Genomic DNA, 21,085 nt, shown 5'->3' with positions numbered 1-21,085 from the left:
AGCCCTTTGTCTCCGTCCATGGCCCTGGACGGGTGCATAGCCACGGCTCCTCCCTGAGAGGCTCAAGCCCTCACCACTGTATCCCAGCAAGTGCAGTGCGCTCTGTAAGTGGTTGCTGAAGGAACAGACAAGAAGTTCCAGAAAGTTTCTGGCTTCCCCTTTACCCGATGCGGCCTCGGCTCCCCTCTGGGATGGAACTTCAGGGTCCCTGGCTTAGCTGGAATCCCCTGAGGCCACTCACTGCTAATACATGGGCTGGTTCTCCCGGCCAGCCATTATGACAATCTAGAAAATACTGATATTCGGTAGGTCACCTTTGGGCCAGATCACCCTCTAAGCGATGCCTTTGATGCTCCAAAATTGTATGAAAAACAGAGTAATTGTACTCCATCAAAAGATTTTTCTTTTAGACAAAAGGCTAAAAATGTCCCAAAAGGTCCAGATCGGGAGCCCTGGCGTGCAGCTGAAGTGCTTTGTCATCAACTTTACTGGCACTGAGCTATTAGGAATTCCCTACTGTCCTTGAAAGAATGAACTTCAAAGTCAACCTGAAACCTCAATGTGAAACATATGCAAATGGGGACGAAGGAGTTTGCCCCCCCCCCGGGGGGGGAAGCGAGTACCACACCAAAAAGAAGCCACTGTGACACGTGGACGTAGTGACAGTTTCGGAAGAAACAGGGCAGGTGCTTGGAAGGCGCCAGTCGGGGCAGCGCCAGCGTCTCCTCTGTGGGTCCCCTAGTCCTTTGCGTCTCTTTCCTTCTGCCTGTTTTTGGCCACTTTTCTGTGCTCTTGATCATCTCAATACCAGCAGGAGGACAGGAGAATCAAAAAGAGGTGATATCATAGTTGTCCTTTTTTTTCTCTAGTGATATTTATAAAAGGCTTGAGGAGAAAAGAAAGCTTGATTTCGGAGCTGAAATGGGGCTTTGACAACCCCAGGGTTTGGATGAGTCATGCGATGGCTCTCCCCCCGTTTCCATAGATACTTGACTCAAGCCAATAGGAGCACCCCCAGCATCTCTGATTTCCTAACACGAGGCATTTTTGAGAAATGCAAGAGACTCAAAGCCTGAGCCCTGCCCTCAGGGAGCACCTCTGGCCGGAAACGAGGTGTGAGATACTTATGAACCATGAAGACAGGAGACAGCATCAAAGGTCCCCACGCACTAGAGCAAAAGTATACTCGAAACGCCAAGAGCCAGTTGTGTCTTCTTGAGGAAGATTCTCTTTCTCATCCCCAATACATGGGGCTGATGAGAATCAGCCTACAGCCTTGACCTTCACTGCTTCCACACGCAGTGAGTGCCCGGAGCAGCAATGACAATGGGCCACAATGGTGGTGACAGTAATGACAGCCCAAGGTCTGTCCCTAACGAGGATGCTCTAAGAGCCCTGGGTGTCAGGACAGCCCCAGAAAGAAAGATCAGATGCCCTGTTTTCCAGTGCTGAAGCCCCATACCTGGGGCTCATCAAGCCATCCCCCTGTGACCTGATCCTTGGCCCCAAAGTTCTCCATGCAGGGCACTTTGTCAAAGAGGGGAAATTTTGTTTAAGTTTGATATTCGTAGATTACCAGAGAGTGTGATTTTGCCCTCATTCTCTTTTGCATGTAAATGCATCTGCTTGCACTGAAACTACTCCTCAAAACAAAGGGGTTTGATTTATAGCCAGTCTCTTTCCCATAAATCACAACTGAAGCTTGGTGCTTAGGCCCCCCCGGGGGGCAAGGCAGCACTTGCCTTTTATAAATGACCGAGGAGACCTGCAATGGTGAGGCCGCCACACGCTGTCCCAGCCTCCCCTCCCTGCCTTCCTGCCTCTGTTCATTATTCCCACGGGGACCTCAGACCCAGTTTTTGCAAACATGACAGTTGTGTTATGTTCCGTTTTAATTTTTTTTTTTTAATTAAGGACCATTCCAATTAAACTCTTTGGCTTTGTCCCCCTGTACTTTGCCAGCTACAGAAATGCACTGGTGTCACTTGTCCCTGCTGGCAATGACACCTCCTTCAGATCTCTTACCTGGGACGTGGATGGACAGGAGTCTGGCCTTGGCAGGCACTGGAGGGCACGGGGCAGGCGGCTTTCTCCTTCAAAAAAGGAAGCTGTTTGATACCCACAAAAGTTTTCCACGAGGTGTCCCACTGGGACTTGGGTGAGAGACATTCTCAGTCATTTCCTGTGCCTCCTGCTTCCATCCAGCAGCTGCGGGGTCTCCAGGAAGCCGAGCGGAAGCGTGTCAAGGAAGTAAGGACACAAGGTGACAGCTGCAACGCCTGGGAAAGCAGCTCAGATGCAGGACCAGACCCTCCTGGCAGAGGACACTGTGATGGGAGAGAAAAGCATGAAAAGGTGTTCTCCTTGCCCAGGGCGGTGACAGCAGGTCCCTGTGCCCAAACCTGAGATGCAATGAGCACAGCAAGGGTAGCTCATGAATTGCCTGCTCCCCAGTGAATGGGCTATGAGTCATCCAGGTTGCCAGGGCTGGTCTGAGGGCTCGAATGCCTCTCATTGGAAATTTGGTTTGGCAAGGGTTCAAGTTTGCATGACTAGGAGGGTGAAAGTTTGGTTCTGCAGTGCTCGGACTGCAAACTAAATGATCTTTTCAGGACATCCCAGGTGTCTCTGTATGTCATTCCTTCAGGTTCCGGGCTTGAGGGAGTGAGCCTGACCGAGGGCACAGATGGCTGGCTGCAGGCAGCACATCAGGGATCTCGTCCACGTGTCAGGGTGACTGCCTGGCTTGGGATCCTAACGGTGTTTAATGGTTTCACTCTGTTCTGTTCAGCAATTCTGTTCTTGACATCACCTGTTCGCTCTTAACTTCCATTATCCCTTTGGTCTATTCTCAGATGGCAGTGTCTTTGCCGTACTGGTGACTTGGGACATTGTCCAAACATAGGAGCAATATTATTAGCATGTTTCACCAAAACACAGGGAGAGAGGATGACGCCTGCATGTCTTCTCAGGTTGCAGACTGAACTTGATCTGGTGCTGAAACACGAAATTTCCCTTTGGCCTCAGAGTTACTGGGAAGTTCATCCACGCCTGATCCCAAGCAAGGCTCCAAATTGCTCACCTGCGAACAAGACAAATGCCCTCCCTTCCAAGAGCCCACAGGCCAGTAGGGAGGCCAAATCTGCCTTCAAACCATCCCAGTGGAGTGAGCAGGTCCTAGAGAAGAAAGACATGCAGGTGGAGACAACAATAAGTCAATAAAGTCCAAATATAGTAACAATAACCTTTATAATAAAATCCGGGGGAAAAAATGGGGGGCCACACCTGCAGCATGCAGAAGTTCCTGGGCCAGGGATCAAACACCAGCCACAGCCGTGACAATGCCAAATTCTTAACTGCTAGGCCACTAGGGAACTCCTAAGAAAAGTTTTTTTAATTCTTTTTTAAATTTCGTCTTTTTAGTACCACTCCTGCAGCAGACGGAAGTTCCCAGACGAGGGGTTGAATCAGAGCTGCAGCCACTGGCCTACACCATAGCCACAGGAACACCAGACTGAGCTGCATCTGTTGAGACCTACGCCACAGCTCATGAGAACACCAGATCCTCAACCCACTGAGAAAGGCTGGGGATCGAACCTGTGTCCTCATGGAGGCTAGTCAGATTTGTTTCTGCTGAGCCATGACAGGAACTCCTAAATTTTTTATTTTTATTCTTTATTAAAGTATAGTTGATTTACAATGTTGTGCCAATGTCTGCTGTACAGCAAAGAGTCCCAGTCATACACACACACACACACACACACACACACACACATTCCTTTTCTTATATTATCTCCTATGATGGTTATCCCAAGAAATTGGATTTAGTTCCCTGTGCTATACAGTAGGACCGCATTGCTTCTCTGTTCTAAATGTAAGAGTTTGCATCTACTAACCGAAACTCCTAGTCCATCCCACTTCCTCCCACTTTCCCTAGGCCACCACAAGTCTGTTCTCTGTGTCCATGAGTCTGTTTCTGTTTTGTAGATTGGTTCGTTTGAACCACATTTTAGATTCCACATATAAATGATATCATATGGTGTTTGTCCTTCTCTTTCTGACTTACATCATTTAGTATTAGAACCTCTAGATGCATCCAGGTTGCTTCAAATGGTATTATTTTGTTCTTTTTTGTGGCTGAGTAGTATTCCATTGTATACATGTACCACATCTTCTTAATCCATTCATCTGTCAATAGACATTTTGGTTGCTTCTGTGTCTTGGCTATTGTGAATAGTACTGCAATGAACATCAGGGTGCATGGATCTCTATTAATTATAGTTTTGTCCAGATATATGCCCAGAAGTGGGATTGCTGGGTGATATGGTTGTTCTATATTTAGTTTTGGTTTTTTAAGTGATCCTCAGAATTGCCTTTTAAGTTCAACTGTAAAGCATCTGCCTTGGCTCACCCTTCTTAGGCTCTCCAGTTTGTGTCATTCACGCACAGATCTGCAGAGGGGAGACTTGTAAGGTTCAAGTGCCTTTCAAAATGTACTCAACACTTGGTAGTGACGCAATGGCCTTTCTCGTGAAGTGGATGTGGAGAAAATTCCCAAAATCCAAGACTAAATTGACAGATCAAATGTTTGGTGTCAGGGCTGCTTTCCTAACACAAACTCTGCATAGCTTAGTGTCCAGTGCAGGCAAACAAGGCTACTTTATACAGCAAGATCATTTATAAGCTTCCACTGCATTACAGCCCTGTTCACATGTTATATAAGATGATGCTGAGTGGTCCCTTCAGGAAGGACTATCACTTTCCTCCACGGGTAGCATCCTGTGGAGACCTCAGGCAAGAGCACATCTTATCAACTCACCGAAGGATGTGTTCATCCAGGGCAATGTGTTCATCTTTCTTTGTGGTCCATTTTCAAGTTCACTTGTTTGCTTTGATTCGGCCAGTATTTTTAAGGCTAAAAAGAAAGATTTTAATTAGGAAGGTCCTCTAAAGTCAAACTAGTCTACAAATTTTTAATGACTTCTAAATTTATCTCACCTGACTTTTCTAATGATTTTAAGTATTCTATAATTAACATGCATCATAGGAAGGCTTTTTATCTTCCTGGGGGAGAAATATAATAATAATTGTCTTAAAAACAGCCTGTCAGTGAAATGATTAGCGAAGGAAAATAGGCCAAGTTCAAGAACGCATGAACCTTAGTCGTGGCCCATTTTCATAGAACACTTCAGTGCATTTTCCCACCAATAATAGAAATTGACTGTTCTAGAATTTTCTCCTTGAAAAATAAGGCCTGTGTCTAGAAGAGCAATGAAGAGCTTTTGCTGTTGTCCTTGTTTTATTTTTCAGTGACAGAAACATGCATTAAGAGCTATAAACACTAAAATCAACTCATTTTGATTGAAGGGACAAAGAGCATTTTTGAGACAAAAATATGAATAATTTGATCATCATCTTTAAAATTAATAATGGGGGAGTCCCCGTAGTGGTGCAGTGGTTAACGAATCCAACTAGGAACCAATTATTATTTGAAATATACCAAAAAAAAAAGAATATTATTGTGTGCCTAGTTCACCTTTCAATTTCTCTGCACCTTTTATAATCTTCAAGCTATTTTGTAATAGGTGTAGAAATAGAAATAATTGTAGGAAACTGATAGAATTTCAAATGATTCTTTTCCATAGAAATTCAAATTGTGTTTAGTGGTGAGGCAATTGATTATTGTTCTATAGATTTTGATCAATTTTGCATCAATTTGTAAATTTACTTCAGTTTTCCTGGTTGCCTCTGTGTGTGTGCACCTTGAATTCCCTTTTGAATAGGTTGTGACATCTTATTGGTTCCTTCATCAATTAATAAGTTAAATAAAAATCTCTGATAGACATTCATTTGTGTTTGTCTAAGAGTCAGGCTTTTATAACTATTTTTTAAAAATTATTCTTGGAGTTCCCGTCGTGGCGCAGTGGTTAACGAATCCGACTAGGAACCATGAGGTTGCGGGTTCAGTCCCTGCCCTTGCTCAGTGGGTTAACGATCCGGCATTGCCGTGAGCTGTGGTGTAGGTTGCAGACGCGGCTCGGATCCTGCATTGCTGTCGCTCTGGCGTAGGCTGGCAGCTACAGCTCCGATTCGACCCCTAGCCTGGGAACCTCCATATGCCGCAGGAGCGGCCCAAAGAAATAGCAAAAAAAAAAAAGAAAAAAAAATTATTTTTTAACACAGGTAATACTAGAAATTCCAAAAGTTATTTGTAAAGGAATATGCCCTCTTTTTTTTTTTTTTTTTTTTTTGGTCTTTCTGTCTTTTTTTGGGCCACACCTGTGGCATATTGAGGTTCCTGGGCTAGGGGTCCAATCAGGGCTCAGAGCTGCATCTGCTGGCCTACGACACAGCCACAGCAACACAGGACCTGAGCTGAGTCTGCAACCTACACCACAGCTCACGGCAATGTCGTCGGATCCTTAACCCACTGAATGAAGCCAGGGATAGAACCCACATCCTCATGGACTCTAGTCAGGTTCATTAACCACTGAACCAAGATGGGAACTCCAAAATTACTTAAATTTTAGAAACCAATTTGCAAACTTGAGAGATAGGGTCAATTTACCAGCAAATCACTCGTGAGACTTTCTGATATTGACCAGAGTTTGTAGAGAGATTAAAGCGTCTGTAGCCCACACATTAGAAATGTTATATTCAAATATTATTTATGCAGTTTTAACTTTTTTGTAAATAAATGTCAAAAATTATTTCTACCCACCACCTTTCCTCATGGACACACATCCTTCTCTGTGGGGGTGAAGATTCCCATCCACCTTAGAACCTCTTCTTTGCTCTGTAACAAGTCTCTGGAGGCTTCCTCTAGGATCTACTGAACTTTTTGCATTCAGACAAAATCAAACATCTCCTTCCCCTTAGTGTGATGAACTGGCCATTAAAGATGGGGTTGAGATATCTGCAAAAGAAGCCCAGGGCCTGTTGAAAAAAATAAAACACAGAGCCAGACATTCAAAATCAAGGACCTATCAAGAAAAACAGTAGTGTCCTTGATCCCAAGTCAATAAGAAAAGATATCAAGTGTCCCAGAGAGAAATTCAGCAGAGAGTCACTGGGAGTCTCTTTGTTGGATTGGGCTCAAAACAGGACTTGAAAGGTTGAGGTGAGGGGCAGAGGGTACAGACCAGCGTAGCTTTCACTTTTTTTTTTTTTAGGGCGACACATGAGGCATATGGAAGTTTCCAGGCTAAGGATTGAATTGGAGCTGCAGCTGCAGGCCTACACCACAGCCACAGCAATACCAGATCCAAGCCAATCTGCGACCTACACCACAGCTCATGGCAACATTGGATCCTTAACCCACTGAGAAAGGCCAGGGATTGAACCCACATCCTCATGGGTACTAGTCCAGTTTGTTGCCCCTGAGCCACAGAGGGAACTCCCACAGCTTTTACTGATAACTTCTCAGAGCAGGGTGCCCAGGCACTGCATGCTGCTCCAGAGAAAACCTGGCTAAGCCTGTCTGTGTGAACTAGAAGAGCTGTGCCCTAGGGGGCCACCCATGGACAGCATCCCAGCCTGTGCAGTGATGGAGAACATCCGATATCAATGTGTAGTGGACGAGCATCCACAAGGCAGCACAAGGCTGATCTGCAACAGTGACACCAAGTGGAAGGCAGGAACAGCTGCAATACTGGAGAAGAGCAACTTCCTGTTCCTTCCAGGGCTGACGTTGAGAAGCAGAATTGACTGACCTTTTTTGGACGAAGTAATGCCCCATCCTCACGTTTACCTACATTTTGGAGGGTACCCTCAAAAGAAAGGAGTACAGGGGCATATGTACTTGTAATAAATTAATTGGAAATATAAAAGTGGTATTTCTAAAATTGTATCTGAAGGGATTGAAGGAGGTTATACGAGTTGCACTATTTTGTTTTGTTTTTTTCCTGATAAAATTCTATACTGTGTTCTAAGCGAACCTCAGAATGGACCATCAAAAAACCAGAATGGAAAAAAAACAGAAGTCAAATACTTTTGACAGCCTTTTAGCTGCTTCAGGTTCAGCTTCTACCCATTCTCGAGGATGAGGGAGAGAGGACAGTAGTAATTGTGTTTCAACTTATCTTTTTGGTGACACAAGTAAGATGTGAGCCAGGGGTCCAACCTCACCAAAGCAGACACTCCTGGTCCCAGGTCTTCAGACCCAGGAAACATGCTGGCAATAAAGCCAGTGGTTCTGCCAATGACCACAGAACGTGGGGCCAAATGCAAGTTATGGAAAAGCATAGTTGAAGTTGTCTTTGCTTCTGATGATGAGATCTTACACAGACAAATTAAATGAGGCTACAAACCAAGGTTCTTGAGTTCCATAAAGGAAGGTCTTGAGTAAGTCTACTAGGAGTCAGCCCTTCAGACAGGTGAGTGTCCAAAATCAGAAGCCCCAAAATAGACCCTGGGGTTAGGGGCTCCCACTGCAGTTTTCACTTCTACAAGCCCGTGAGTTGCACTTCCCCATAGACCTGGTGGTTATTGAAAGGGCCCCAAGGTGGGAGGGCTCTTGGTCAAGGCTCTCCAGCAGCTCTGCCCACCTACAAACATACATTAGCAGAGGAACTTCGAGTACAGACCTCACCAGAAGGAAGGGCCTAAAGCAAGAAATTCTTATTCACACTATCAGCCATTTCATACAGATTTAGGGTCCAGGTTGGGATCAAAGTCCTCTTTGTTACACAGACATTTATACCTAATTTTTTCTCCCATTGTCATGCTGCAAAGTATCTAGACATAGTTGTCAGTGCTACACAGCAGGATCTCATTGTAAATCCATTCCAAGAGCAATAGTTTGCTTCCGTTAATACCAAGCTCCCAATCTCTCCACTCCCTCCCCCTCCACCTGGGCAACCGCAAGTCTATTCTCCAAGTCCATGATTCTCTTTTCTGTGGAAAGGTTCACTTGTGCTGTATGTTAGATACCAGATATGAGTGATATCATATGATATTTGTCTTTCTCTTTCTGACTTATTTCACTCAGTATGAGAGTCTCTAGTTCCATCCATGTTGCTGCAAATGGCATTATGTTGTTCTTTTTTATGGCTGAGTAGTATTCCATTGTGTATATATACCACCTCTTCCTAATCCAATCATCTGTTGATGGACATTTGGGTTGTTTCCATATCTTGGCTATTGTGAATATAGCTGCCATGAACATGCGGTGAGTGTGTCTTTCTTAAGGAAAGTTTTGTCTGGTTATATGCCCAGGAGTGGGATTGCTGGATCATATGGTAGTTCTATCTATAGATTTCTAAGGTACCTCCATACTGTTCTCCAAAGTGGCTGTACCAGCTTACATTCCCACCAACAGTGCAGGAGGGTTCCCTTTTCTCCACAACCCCTCCAGCGCCTGTTACTTATGGACTTAATAATGATGGCCATTCTGACTGGTGTGAGGTGGTATCTCATGGTCGTTTCGATCTGCATTCCTCTAATAATCAGGGATGCTGGGAATTTTTTCATGTGCTTGTTGGCCATCTGTATATCTTCCTTGGCGAAATGTCTATTCAGGTCTTTTGCCCATTTTTCCATTGGGTTGTTGGCTTTTTTGCTGTTGAGTTGTTTAAGTTGCTTGTATATTCTAGAGATTAAGCCCTTGTCAGCTGCATCATTTGAAACTATTTTCTCCCATTCTGTAAGTTGTCTTTTTGTTTTCTTTTTGGTTTCTTTTGCTGTGCAAAAGCTTGTCAGTTTGATTAGGTCCCATTGGTTTATTTTTGCTTTTATTTCTGTTGCTTTGGGAGACTGACTTGAGAAAATTTTCATGATGTTGATGTCAGAGAATGTTTTGCCTATGTTCTCTTCCAGGAGTTTGATGGTGTCTTGTCTTATATTTAAGTCTTTAAGCCTTTTTGAGTTTATTTTCATGCATGGTGTGAGGGTGTGTTCTAGTTTCATTGTTTATGTGTTTTCCTAATGGCCAAAAAAAAAAAAAAAAAAAAAAAAGGATTGGGTGGAACTGGTTGAGCTAGTTCACTCAAGCTTTTCTTTTTTCTTTTTTAATTTCATGGCTGCTCCCAGGGCGTGTGGAAGTTCCTGGTCCAGGGATTGAATTCAAGCTGCAGCTGCAATCTACACCACCGCTGTGACCTACATCACAGCTGCTCAACGCTGGACCCTTAACCCTCTGCTCAGGACAAGGGATCGAACCCCCACCTCCACAGCGACCTGAGCTGCTGCAGTCAAATTCTTAACCCACTACACCCCTACAGGAACTCCTCATGTTTTCTTTAATATCCAAAAGATCTAGACTTTTAGAGAAATACAGAGCTCAAAACTGGATAGCTGTCCAATAATGGAAACAAGTCAAATGTCATTAGTTAACCATCTTTCTTGGGTTTCTGTCTAAAGGGAATTCAGACAATTTTTAGCATTTGTATCTGTCCTACATCTATCCAAACAGATATGATGGGGAGCGGCAGATACAAGCACCTAATTGTGAGAAATGTCTTTGAAAAGAAAGCTCATTATAGGAACTGGATAGGAGACCAGAGGACAAGGAAGTAAGACACAGCAGCAGAAAGAAATGAGTTATTCCCTCCTTGGTCCATCATTTCAATTCCATCCTGGCTGGTAGTGAAAGGGAAGTCACTGCAAATAGGAACTGAGCCGTCAGAAAAAGACATAAGTTGATCTCCTTAGGGTCTCAAATTCCAGCCAGGATCCATACCCCAGCACCTTCCTCTCAACAGCTTAGAACAACAGCTTCAGTTCTGAGAAGGTTTAAACAAAAAGAAATAAACAGCTGCCCAATAGAGAATTATCGACCCTAACTAGAAAAGGAGAGGACAGCTGGGGGTATTAATTACTTTGGAAATCTTGGGTCACGTATCACAAACACAGAATTATTCATTTATTCCCTCCCTTCCTTCCTTTATTCTGCTGTGAGTAGCTGGCGCTCTAGGAGGAGAGAGAGGCATGGTACAAACAGCTGTGTGACTATGTGGACAGTGACAACGGCCACAGAGTCAGCTGACAAGCATCCCCAACCCGGCCCCTTCAAAAGGGGCAGAAACAGTTGAAGCAGCTGAGAAGCTATAAATAGTACTTCACTCAGATTTTTTTTCTAATTCATTTTTTTTTTTTAATTCTCTCTCCTGGGGGCCAGGTAGAACATGAAACTGAATGTGGTTGGGGGTTTGAGGATGTGGCCTGGAACCTGGTCACTGGGCTGGAGTCCCACTTGGCGGAGAGGCCAGGCTCTGTCTGCTGTGTTCATGGCCGTGAACAAGCAAAAGAGCAGTTGCTGTCATTTCCTAGGTGCCTGACACTTTCTCACCTGCCTCGGGGATCACTTGTAAATTCCCTTTGTGCAGGTGGGAAAACCGAGGCTGTGAGAGGTTAAGTAGCAGCCCAGGGGCACACAGCTAGTCAATGGCAGGTGTGGACAGAGAAGCCAGGCCTGCACAGAAGATGTTTAATGAATGAGGACGGGCTGGATGGGGTGGGACAGCTCAACCAATGTGAATTCCAAGGGAAAGGCATGGGATGAGCAAAGAGTACACAGAAGGTTCAGGAAATAGGATCTACTGCAAGGTTGTCTGGATGCAGGTGGTGATGGTGAGGTGAGGGGTCCTGGACCCTCAGTAGCCTGCACGCACCTGTCATCGCTCTCTCCCTCCAGGTATCTGGAAGAGGTGAAAGCACAGGAAAATGCTGGATTTTCTTTCTAGAAAATGCAGCACATGTTTGGTTTTGTCTTCCAGGCTTGCAAATAGGGGACGATATTCCAATTCCCTTCAGAGCCCAAGGTGGAGGAAGCTCAGAGGCCCTGCTCAGAGGTCCCGTGATACCTGCAGTGTAGTCTCTGCAGCCTGGGAGTCAGGCAGAGCTAGGAAGAGGCAGCCTGGACCTAGAGCAGCTTCTCTTAGTTGAGAGGTCAGCCCCTCATCAAGCCCTTGGTCCCAACCCAAAGGGACAAGAAATGTGACCCACTGTGGGCCCTCAGTATTTAAAAAAAAAAAAAAAAAAAAAAAGCACACATCTGGGTGTTCCCTAGAGGCTTAGCAGTTAAGGGTCTAGCATAGTCACTGCAGTGGGGTGGGTTCGATTCCTGGCCCGGAAACTTCCGCATGCCACAGGTGTAAAGTGTCACAACTAGCCAAGACTGGTTGAAGGTTAAAACAGTTTGAAATTCTAAGTTGGAAACCAATACTGAACAAATTAAAAAAAAATAAGGAAAAGCACATTCCCTCCACTGGAAGCACAACTGCAGAATACCTCTTCCTTTCTTTTTATTTTCTATTAAAGTACAGTTGATTTACAGTGTTGTGCCACTTTCTGCAGTACAGCAAGGTGACTCAGTTATACAAACTTGCACATTCTTTTTTATATTCCTTTCCATCATGGCTATCCCAGGAGACCGGATCTCGTTCCCTGCGCTGTGCAGTAGGATCTCATGGCTTATCCAGGCTAAATGTAATAGTTTGCGGCTACTAACCCCAAACTCCCCGTCCATTCCACTCCCTCCCCCTCCCCCTTGGCAACCATGAGTCTGTTCTCCATGTCTGTGAGTCTGTTTCTACTGTGTAGAGAGCTTTACTGGTGCCATATTTTAGATTCCACCTATAAGGATATTCCACTAACCAGCCAATTCAAAGACCTGGAAACCTGGACAGACACCACGCCACGGTTCTCACAAACCACTCAGAACGCTTTTACACCCGGGCTCTTTGACCCCTCTGGGGGAAGTCACTATTTAGATTGCGGCTTCTTAATTGACAGTTGACTTAGCCAGGCTTCAGCTTTTCTTTCCTTTTAGATTAGAAGCCCCAAGAAGCCAGGACAATGTCACACCTTCCTTTGAATCTCCACAACAGGTAGCCTCTATTCCATGCTCAGTAATTTTTTTTCTGTTTTTTAAAAATTTACTTGAAAGTATTGAATAGCCCCAGAAGGAAAGAAACTGACCAACAGGAAACCTCTGTGCAAGAAATTCACATTGGCAAGGCAGAGGGCTCTTCCTTGAAATAATCCTAAATCTGGAGATGCACAACTAATGCTCTCTTTGAAACATCATTATACAGGCAGACCTCAGGAGGGGATTCCGTTCCAGACCACGGCAATGAAGAGAACATTGCAATAAAGGGGAGTCACACGAATTGTTGGGTGTCCCAGGGCATAAAAAAATTATATTCCTTCTCAGAACCTTATCTAGTGAGATAGAAATATTAATATTCATGGAGTTCCTATCGTGGCACAGTGGAAAGGAATCCGACTAGGAACCATTAGGTTGCCGGTTCAATCCCTGGCCTCACTCAGTGGGTTAAGGATCCGGTGTTGCCGTGAGCTGTGGTGTAGGTTTCAGACTCAGCTCAGATCTGGCATTGCTGTGGTTGTGGTGTAGGCCAGCAGCTGTAGCTCCGATTAGACCCCTAGGCTGGGAACTTCCATGTGCTGCAGGTGTGGCCCTAAAAAGACAAAAGACAAAAAAAAAAATTAATATGCTTGATGACTGAAGGAGATATACGTTGTGAAAACAGCTATTGAAAAAATAAAACAACTTATGAAAAAAAGTCATGTTCACACTTTAAGGTAGTCTATTAAGTGTGCAATGGCTTTATGCCTGAAAAAAAAAAGTGCATACCTTAATTAAAAACATGAAAAGAAATGGATATGTGTATAACTGAATTTCTTCATTGTACAGCAGTATTATCACAACATTGTAAGTCAACTGCAATTCAATAAAACTTTAAACAAAGAAGAAAAACATTCTTGTTAAAAAGTGCATCATCTCGACCTCCAGCGAGTCATAGCAGTAACATCAGAGATCCCTGATCCCAGATCACCCTAAAAACATGACAGTAATGAAAACATTTAAGGACTTCCCTGGTGGCTCGGTGGGTTCAAGGTCCAGCATTGTCACTGCTGTGGCTCTGGTCACTGCTGTGGCGCAGGTTTGATCCCTGGCCTGGAAACTTACATATGCCCTGGGTGCGGCCAAAATCAAAACAAAACAAAAGACAAAAAGCTTGAAACGTTGTGAGAATTACCAAAATGTGACACAGAGACATGAAGAGAGCAAACGCTGTTGGAAAAATGGTGCCCATAGACTTGGTCAGGGCAGGTCTGCGACAAACCTTCTATCTGAAAAAACACGTTTATCTTCAAAGTCGAAGGCACGGTGCTTGGGGATGTTGCCAGCATCTTCTGCACTTGCCCTCCAACCACCAAGCTGAGGCAAAAGCAGCACGGAGCTTCTGATCCTAGAGGGCATGCCTGGTTTGGGGCACAGGGAGCTGCTTCCGGGTCATTTGAGAAGCTCCCAGGGGGCACCGTCTTCCAGAACCATCTGGAAACAGGAAGACCCCCTCCCTCTGAGGCCAGGAGCTCTGGCCACAGACCTTCCCACATTCCTAGCAGGTGGATTAGGTTCAGGGGAAGTGTGTGAGGTCTGCAGGGTCTGAGGCCTCCTTGACCTTGACCTTGCAGAGGGCCTTGGTGCAGAGAACCACGCTCCAGGGCTTTGCAGGCCCTCGGGAGGCTTCTGCTCAAGTCGAGGAGGCAATCCAAGGAGGAAAGGGTTTCCCAGCAAACGTCCCTGGGAGAGGTAACTCACCTAATTCCTAAGACATGAACCTGGGAAACCAGGAGGCAAAGACTGAAGGAGAAAGGGGTGGGGGGGGGTACGGGTAGCTCAGTGGGGCACCAAGAAGGCAACATTGTCACCTCACAGCTCAGTCACAGGCCTCAGGGGACTACCGACCATTGGTCACAACTGAAACGGCCTGACCAGCTGGGCTGGGCCCCCCCCCCCCGGCCTGCTAGCCCGCCCAGCGCTCCTGCTCCATTTTGCATTTTACCTTTTTTTGGGGGGGTGAGGGAAGACCCAGGGGTCAACCCAAGGGCCTAGTGTGGTGTGTACAAACTTGGGGTTCCCAGACTGAGGTCCTGGCCCCTCTCCGCCCCTACTTAGTGTGAGCCTCTAAGTCGCGTCATCACCCCGAGCCTCAGTTTCCGCTTCTGTCCCACGAGCTAGTTGCATTTGAGGCTCCCTAAGTTTCCGTTCATCCTTCCATGATGGAAATCCCAGCAATCCTAGAATGAGAACAGCTTTCCCCAAAGACCCATTGTGATGGCTCCGTTTGTGTCAACTTGACTGGTTCGCCGGGTGCCCAGATATTAGCTGAAGATTATCTCTGGGTGTGCCTGGGAGGGTGCTTCCAGATGAAATCAGCATTTGAACTGACTCAGTCAAGCAGCCTGCCCTCCCCAGTGTCGGCAGGAGCTTCGTTCAACCGTGTGAGGGTCTGGAGGACCTGAGACGTGAGCCCTTCCTGCCCCATTGCAGTGCTGGGACTTTGCTCTCCTCCCCTGGGACTCCTAGTTCGCAGACCTTCAGACTCAGATTGAACTACTCTACCAGCTCCCAGGGTACCCAGCCTGCAGAGGGCAGATCCCCGGATTCTGTAATTGCAGGGCCAATTCCTCGTAATAAACTAATACATACATACAAGCACACACATACATACATAAAATTAAAATAAAATAGCCAACTAATTCAAGATAAGGCAAAGGTTGGGATTCCTCAACCAAGGACTCGGAGGTCTTGTTCAGCCTAAGACGCCCAAATGCAGCCTAAAACGCCTCTTCGAAGGGCTTCTCTGGGAAAACAAAATCCATCCCATCCTGTTGGGAGGCTTTTCCTTTCCTCACAGGATCATCAGAACCGATTAGCACAATCCCTGTTATGGTTCATTTAGGGTAAAAATTCATTAAGCCCACGTCCTGCAACGCTGCAATCTCGAGGGGAATGGAAACGCCCTCTGTTCCAGCCCCAAGGAGCAGTGGCGCACAGAGCCCAAAGGAGCTCTGGATTCCAGAAGCCCCGCCGTCCTGGGCTGCCTCTGGGGTCGGCGTTATGCACTCGTGTTCTGCAGTGATATATAGGAGATGAGCAACCACAGGCCTTGCATTGTCTGCCTCTCTAAATCTGCCCTGCTGGAACTTAAAAAAAGAAGTCACAGCATCTCTATAAAACTATTCGGTTTTAACTAGGTTGTTAAATTTGTTTGCTGAAGTCAGCGCTCAGGCATGAAGAACTTCAATAGCACAGGGTGTCAAAGATAAATACTGCAGTGGTGTGTGGCTCTGGGTGAGATGATTTTGCAAACCTTGCCAACCCCCAGGAGGAGATTATATGCTTCGGGAGATAGGGCGCCACCCTAGAAGTGATGTTCATTTAGATTTTTCTTTTTTTTCTTTTTTTTTTTTTTAGCACCAAAAGGCATTAAGTCACTTCATACATATTCACAAAAGTTTGTTGCAAAGCATAAGCCCCAAAGTGGAGCTGGGGGAGGGGTCAACGGGCAGATTCTGCCCGGAGGTGGCGATTGTGACTTTCCCAGGGAGCAAGGCTTGTCTCTGCCTCCTGACATAAACTGTCTGCTTTCCGGATTCCTAAGGAATTAGCAAACATTTAGGTTCAGCCTCTCCATGGTTTCATTTTATCTCTCGCAGGCGCTGCATATTTGGTGGCAGTGAAGATCTTCGAATCCTAAGTTGATGATTTTTTTCCCCTTCCTGAGACTGTTCCTTGTGACATCATAGCCATTTCTAGGAGGCCAAACCCTTACAGCTGTTTGCTTATAAAAGTAAGAAGACACATGAGCCTATCAGATTCATTTCCAAAACATATTTTATTTAAACCGGGGACAGTTTGGCCTTCTGCTTCCAGGCAACATTTGATAATGTCAGTTTCTGCTGTCCCTCCTGGGGGCGGAGGATAGGCCGGCACCTGGTAGAAGCCAGAGAGGCTTCTAGACATCCTACCAGGCAGATGACAGCCCCACAACCAGGAATCCCCCCATCCAGAATGTCAAGAGTCCCAAGGGCATGAGATCTGATATATCAACCAGAACTCACCTTCTTACAGAAAATAAGAGCTGTAGTTCCTGGGACGTGCGTGCTTTGAATGCATCAGAGCTTTGCTTAAATTATCTCATTTAATTCTGCTTCTATCCAAAACACTCTTTTCTAAATATGACCTGAAAGTTTGTGTTCTACCAAATCCAAGTGTGATCAAAAAAGGTCAAGGGCTTCACTATCCCCAAATCCAACCAAAAATGTTCCCCTTCCATCTCATCTCACCTCTGGGCAGCATTCAGCCCTGCCCATCACCTCCCGGGGTGTCTTTGCACCTTGCATTTGCATCATTGGCTGTTCTCTGCATCTCCGGCTGGGTATAAACAGCCTGAGGGCAGGGCATTCAAAGCTGAATAACTCAGCCAAGGCCAATGAGCAAATTCAGGTGCTGTCTGACCCTACAGGACTCTCTTAAAGACTGACTGTCCCGCGATGCCGTGGAATTGCAGGTACAGCAGTGTAAGCATCCCATCTCCGGTTTCACCTACATAGCACCTCCATGACAGACAGACCTTTTCAATAGAACCAATAAATTAATGAATGATGGGCTCTCTGTTTGTCCTCCTCAGATACTTGGGCTGCAGTTACAAGTTTCAAAATTTAACAATTGGCTCCCTAGAGAGAAACACACCCACTTTTACGACTTGCCTTCTGATCGAGAGCTGGGTGGCCATTTTCAGGGCACACTATTTAATGAGTGTTTTCTGCATCCCTGCCTCTTCGCCAGGGTTAGTGATGCTTTGGAAAAAAGGACGCCATTCGCCTTCAGAGCGGGCGGGTTCCTTGTTTAGGTCTGACCATCCCGGAGCCTCTATTGTTGAGGAGAAATGCTTTTAAAATAAGCCTCAGTGTGTCCTTTAATAAAAGAGTAATTGGCAGCCAGTAATTTTGCTAGACCTGAAAACGCAGAAAGAACCAGGGTAAGATCAAGTGGTTTCCATGAAGGAAAAGTGCAAAAGCCCAGAAATATATATTTAGTAAAGAACTAGGAGGAAAGGAAACACAGCTTTTGAAACAGAGCATGGAGAAAAGTCCATCAAAGCAAGACGCTCCATGAAATAGAAACCTTACGGTTTTGCTCAGGAAAATGATCCGTGTCAACAGTCCAGAGACTAACCCAAAATGCAGCAACAGTTCACCGTGAAGCGGTGACTTCATAAACAGGTAGTTTGGGTCTAACTTTCCATCTCTAAATTTAGCTTCATCGAAGCCTACAGCTCAAGGTCTTAAAATGGGTGTCAGAGTAGCTTCATTAACTTCTACACTTTATTCTTTTTTGTTCTGTGCTGCGAAATTCGAGGGAGACTTCGCATAGCCCGCGGATTACAACACCTGTTCGGTGGGTGATTCTGGAACCCCACGTGGATCCCGCTTAACTGTTTCGAGAAGAGAGCAGAAAGCGTGTGGCGCCAGGAGGCTGGTGGATCTGCATGGGCACCAGCTCCGTGTGAGAGTCCCAGGCTCTGCAGGGTGGCGATCAGCAGCCTGTCTCAAAATAGACAAGCCAGTTACGCCCTTACTCACACCACCTGCCCCCAGATCTCTCTCCTCCCCCCACCGCCCCGTGCTTGGCACACAGGAGGAAGCTGGCCCCAGAGTCCTTTCCAACAGACTCAGCCAGACCCAGGAGGAGGCTCAGCTCCACCCTTTGATGACAGAGGGACGGGCTGGAGAGCAGAGATCCGAGCTCTACCTTTTTATGGGCAGGATGGGCTCCGGGGGCCAGGCTCCTGAGGCTGCTGGGATCGAAGGAGATGACCCACTGCCTTTGGTCACTTCCCTTTGCCCCATGACAGTTGCTGAACTGCCACCTCCCTAAGAGGAAAGCTCTCCTTGGGCCCCTCCTTCCCCATGTTCCCCCAAAGTGACCAGGGACCCCTCTTACCTTCTGTGTACTTGGGGGTCTGACGTAGCTGTTAACGCCACAAGGCCAGAATCACGGCCAGGTCCGGATCCATCACTCTTCAATGATGAAGAGGTAGAAGCCACCAGAAGCAGCTCTTCCCATGTCAGGAAGCAGCTCTTCTCCCCAAGAAAATAAGGCTCATCTCAAAATAATGTCGAGAGAGATGCTCCAGAAACGCCACCTGGGTGTGCAATCCCACACAGGGCTCCACATCCAGGGCTCTTTTTTTTGTTTGTTTTTTAGGGCCACACCTGTAGCATATGGAAGTTCCTGGGCTAGAGGGCAAATCAGAGCTGCAGCTACTGGCCTACACCACAGCCACAGCCACGCCAGATCTGAGCCACATCAGCCAACTATACCACAGCTCACGGCAATGTCGGACCTTTCACCCACTGAGCGAGGCCAGGAGTCAAACCCTCACAGATACATCAGGTTCTTAACCCACTGAGCCACAACTGAAACTCCCAAACTATAATTTTTGAAAAGGCAATGTTTCTGCGACTAGATAATGCATATCTCGGGTGAGAGGAGAAAAGATCCAGGCAAACGTGGCATATGAAGCGTCACCCTAACTTCTGAGGATGGAACCCGGGGCGGGGTAAGCCCAGCATCCACAGCTCACTCGTCCTCCTGTGATATAGCCTGGGTCCCCATGTGTGGGAATGAAGAAGAAAAGCCAGAACAGGAAGAAGGGGAGAGAGAATCAGGAGCTCTCAGGTGGGCTGTGCAGGAGGGAGGGACAATGAGAGGGGACCATCCCCTCCAGGATCCCAAGCTTCTTGTACGACCGTCCTTTCCAGCAGGTGATGCTTAAACTGCCGGTAGCCTCATATGTGTGAAGATACGCTGCCAAGACACTTTGATTTTTCCCCTTCCTGTGACTTCACATCTCACTTTTCCTTTTCCTTTTTAGACCTTCGCATGACACGAGAAATAAAACTTCCCATGAGAGGCACTTCCAGCCGTCGCACAGACCTGTCCTGGGGACCTGGGTGACTCACAGCCCATTCATTCAGGAGCAGGCTCTTGGGGAGCCACCCTCACTGAGTCACAATGATCCCCAGGAGTGCGGAATTGAGCTGGAATTCAAAACTCAGGGGAAAAAGCAATAGGTGAAATTCAATCAGCGCTGTGATGGCCACGATGGAAAATAGGGATGCCCGGAGGGGAAACGCGCTAAGAAGTGGAAAAGGAGTCTGTAACGCAGTCGTGTCACTTTCCCTGTCCAAAATTAATTTTTTTAATTTTTAGTGGTCAACAACATTTTTTTGCGAAAGCCTCATTCTAAAAGTGCATTTGGGAGTTGCTGTGGTGCAACGAGACCTTTGCAGCTCTAGGAAGCAGGTTCGATCCCGGTCCTGGATCCAGCTATGTTGCCACCACTGCGGCTCAGATCTAATCCCTGGCCCAGGAAATTACAGGGATGCCCGTAAATAAATATATAAGTGCATTTGCTAGTTCGTATTTTTTTTAAGACTATAATGTCCATTGGAAAAAATATTTCCAGGCTAGCTCACAAAAGTCCTTGGGCTCTGAATACAGGGATTTAACGCTCCTGTGGACCCTAGAGGGGTTTTCACCTATGTTTCTTGGGAAAGTCGTTCCCCAGTCCTGAGCTTCTCGTTCCTCTTCTGCGGACGGGGCAGGGGCCCCAGCTTCAGGGAAGCCCCTTGGGTGGTTTCCTGAAGTCCTGGCTGCAAAAGGTGGGCAGCTCCAACCTGCACATAGCAGAGCTGGAAGACAGTGACAGCCAAGGTCCTGTGCACCTGGAGAAAGAACTTATTTAGGCCCAGAAAGGGCTCTGAGGCCAGCGCACCCAGGAGAAGCTTCACTCGGACTTGGGTAGAAAGGGGCCACGCAGAGGTGGGGGCACGGGATGCAGGGGGCAAGGGTCAAGACTCCTAAAAGCGAAGCCCTCTTGCCTGCCCTTCGAGCAAAAAGCTCAGCAGGTGCATTTGTGCATCTGGACCCAGAGAATTCCGGGCGCCCCCCCCTCCCGCCCTGTATCTGAGCCCCCCTCCCTCCCATTCCTGACGTGGGCTCCCCGTGCAGCAGCCACCAGGCAAGAATACAGGCTCACGTCGCCACCAGGGCCCTTGGCGCAACTCGGGGAAAGCAGTCCACAGAGGGGACTCAGAGACTTGGCGCCTCATCCCAACCCCACAGTCATCTCTCCGGCCAGGTGTGCACAGAAAGAGGAGGAAATGTCTCTCCACCTACAGCATCACCAAGCTCAGCACCAAGACCCCCGGCGCCAGTGGGCCAGGTGGGCAGCACCCTGAGCAGCAAGGCTTTTGTAGAGAGAGG

The 21,085-nt window shown here is 46.7% G+C and overlaps 1 long non-coding RNA gene across 2 annotated transcripts in view; it reads right to left on the bottom strand.

The window, feature by feature from the left end:
• LOC110260062 overlaps positions 657 to 21,085 on the bottom strand; it is a 71,100-nt gene continuing 50,671 nt past the window's right edge. The window contains exons 2-4 of one of the 2 annotated variants that reach the window (XR_002342876.1): positions 6,722 to 6,936; positions 4,820 to 4,915; positions 657 to 3,177 (exon numbers count right to left, since the gene is read on the bottom strand). This is a non-coding gene — a long non-coding RNA (uncharacterized LOC110260062). The remainder of the gene's footprint in view (positions 3,178 to 4,819; positions 4,916 to 6,721; positions 6,937 to 21,085) is intronic. The other variant, XR_002342877.1, reaches the window with a different exon arrangement.

This window comes from Sus scrofa, chromosome 3 (assembly GCF_000003025.6).
Source record: "Sus scrofa isolate TJ Tabasco breed Duroc chromosome 3, Sscrofa11.1, whole genome shotgun sequence".
NCBI classification, from domain to species: domain Eukaryota; kingdom Metazoa; phylum Chordata; class Mammalia; order Artiodactyla; family Suidae; genus Sus; species Sus scrofa.
The sequence above is the reverse complement of the archived record's forward strand: the minus strand, read 5'-3'. Positions and strand labels throughout refer to the sequence as shown.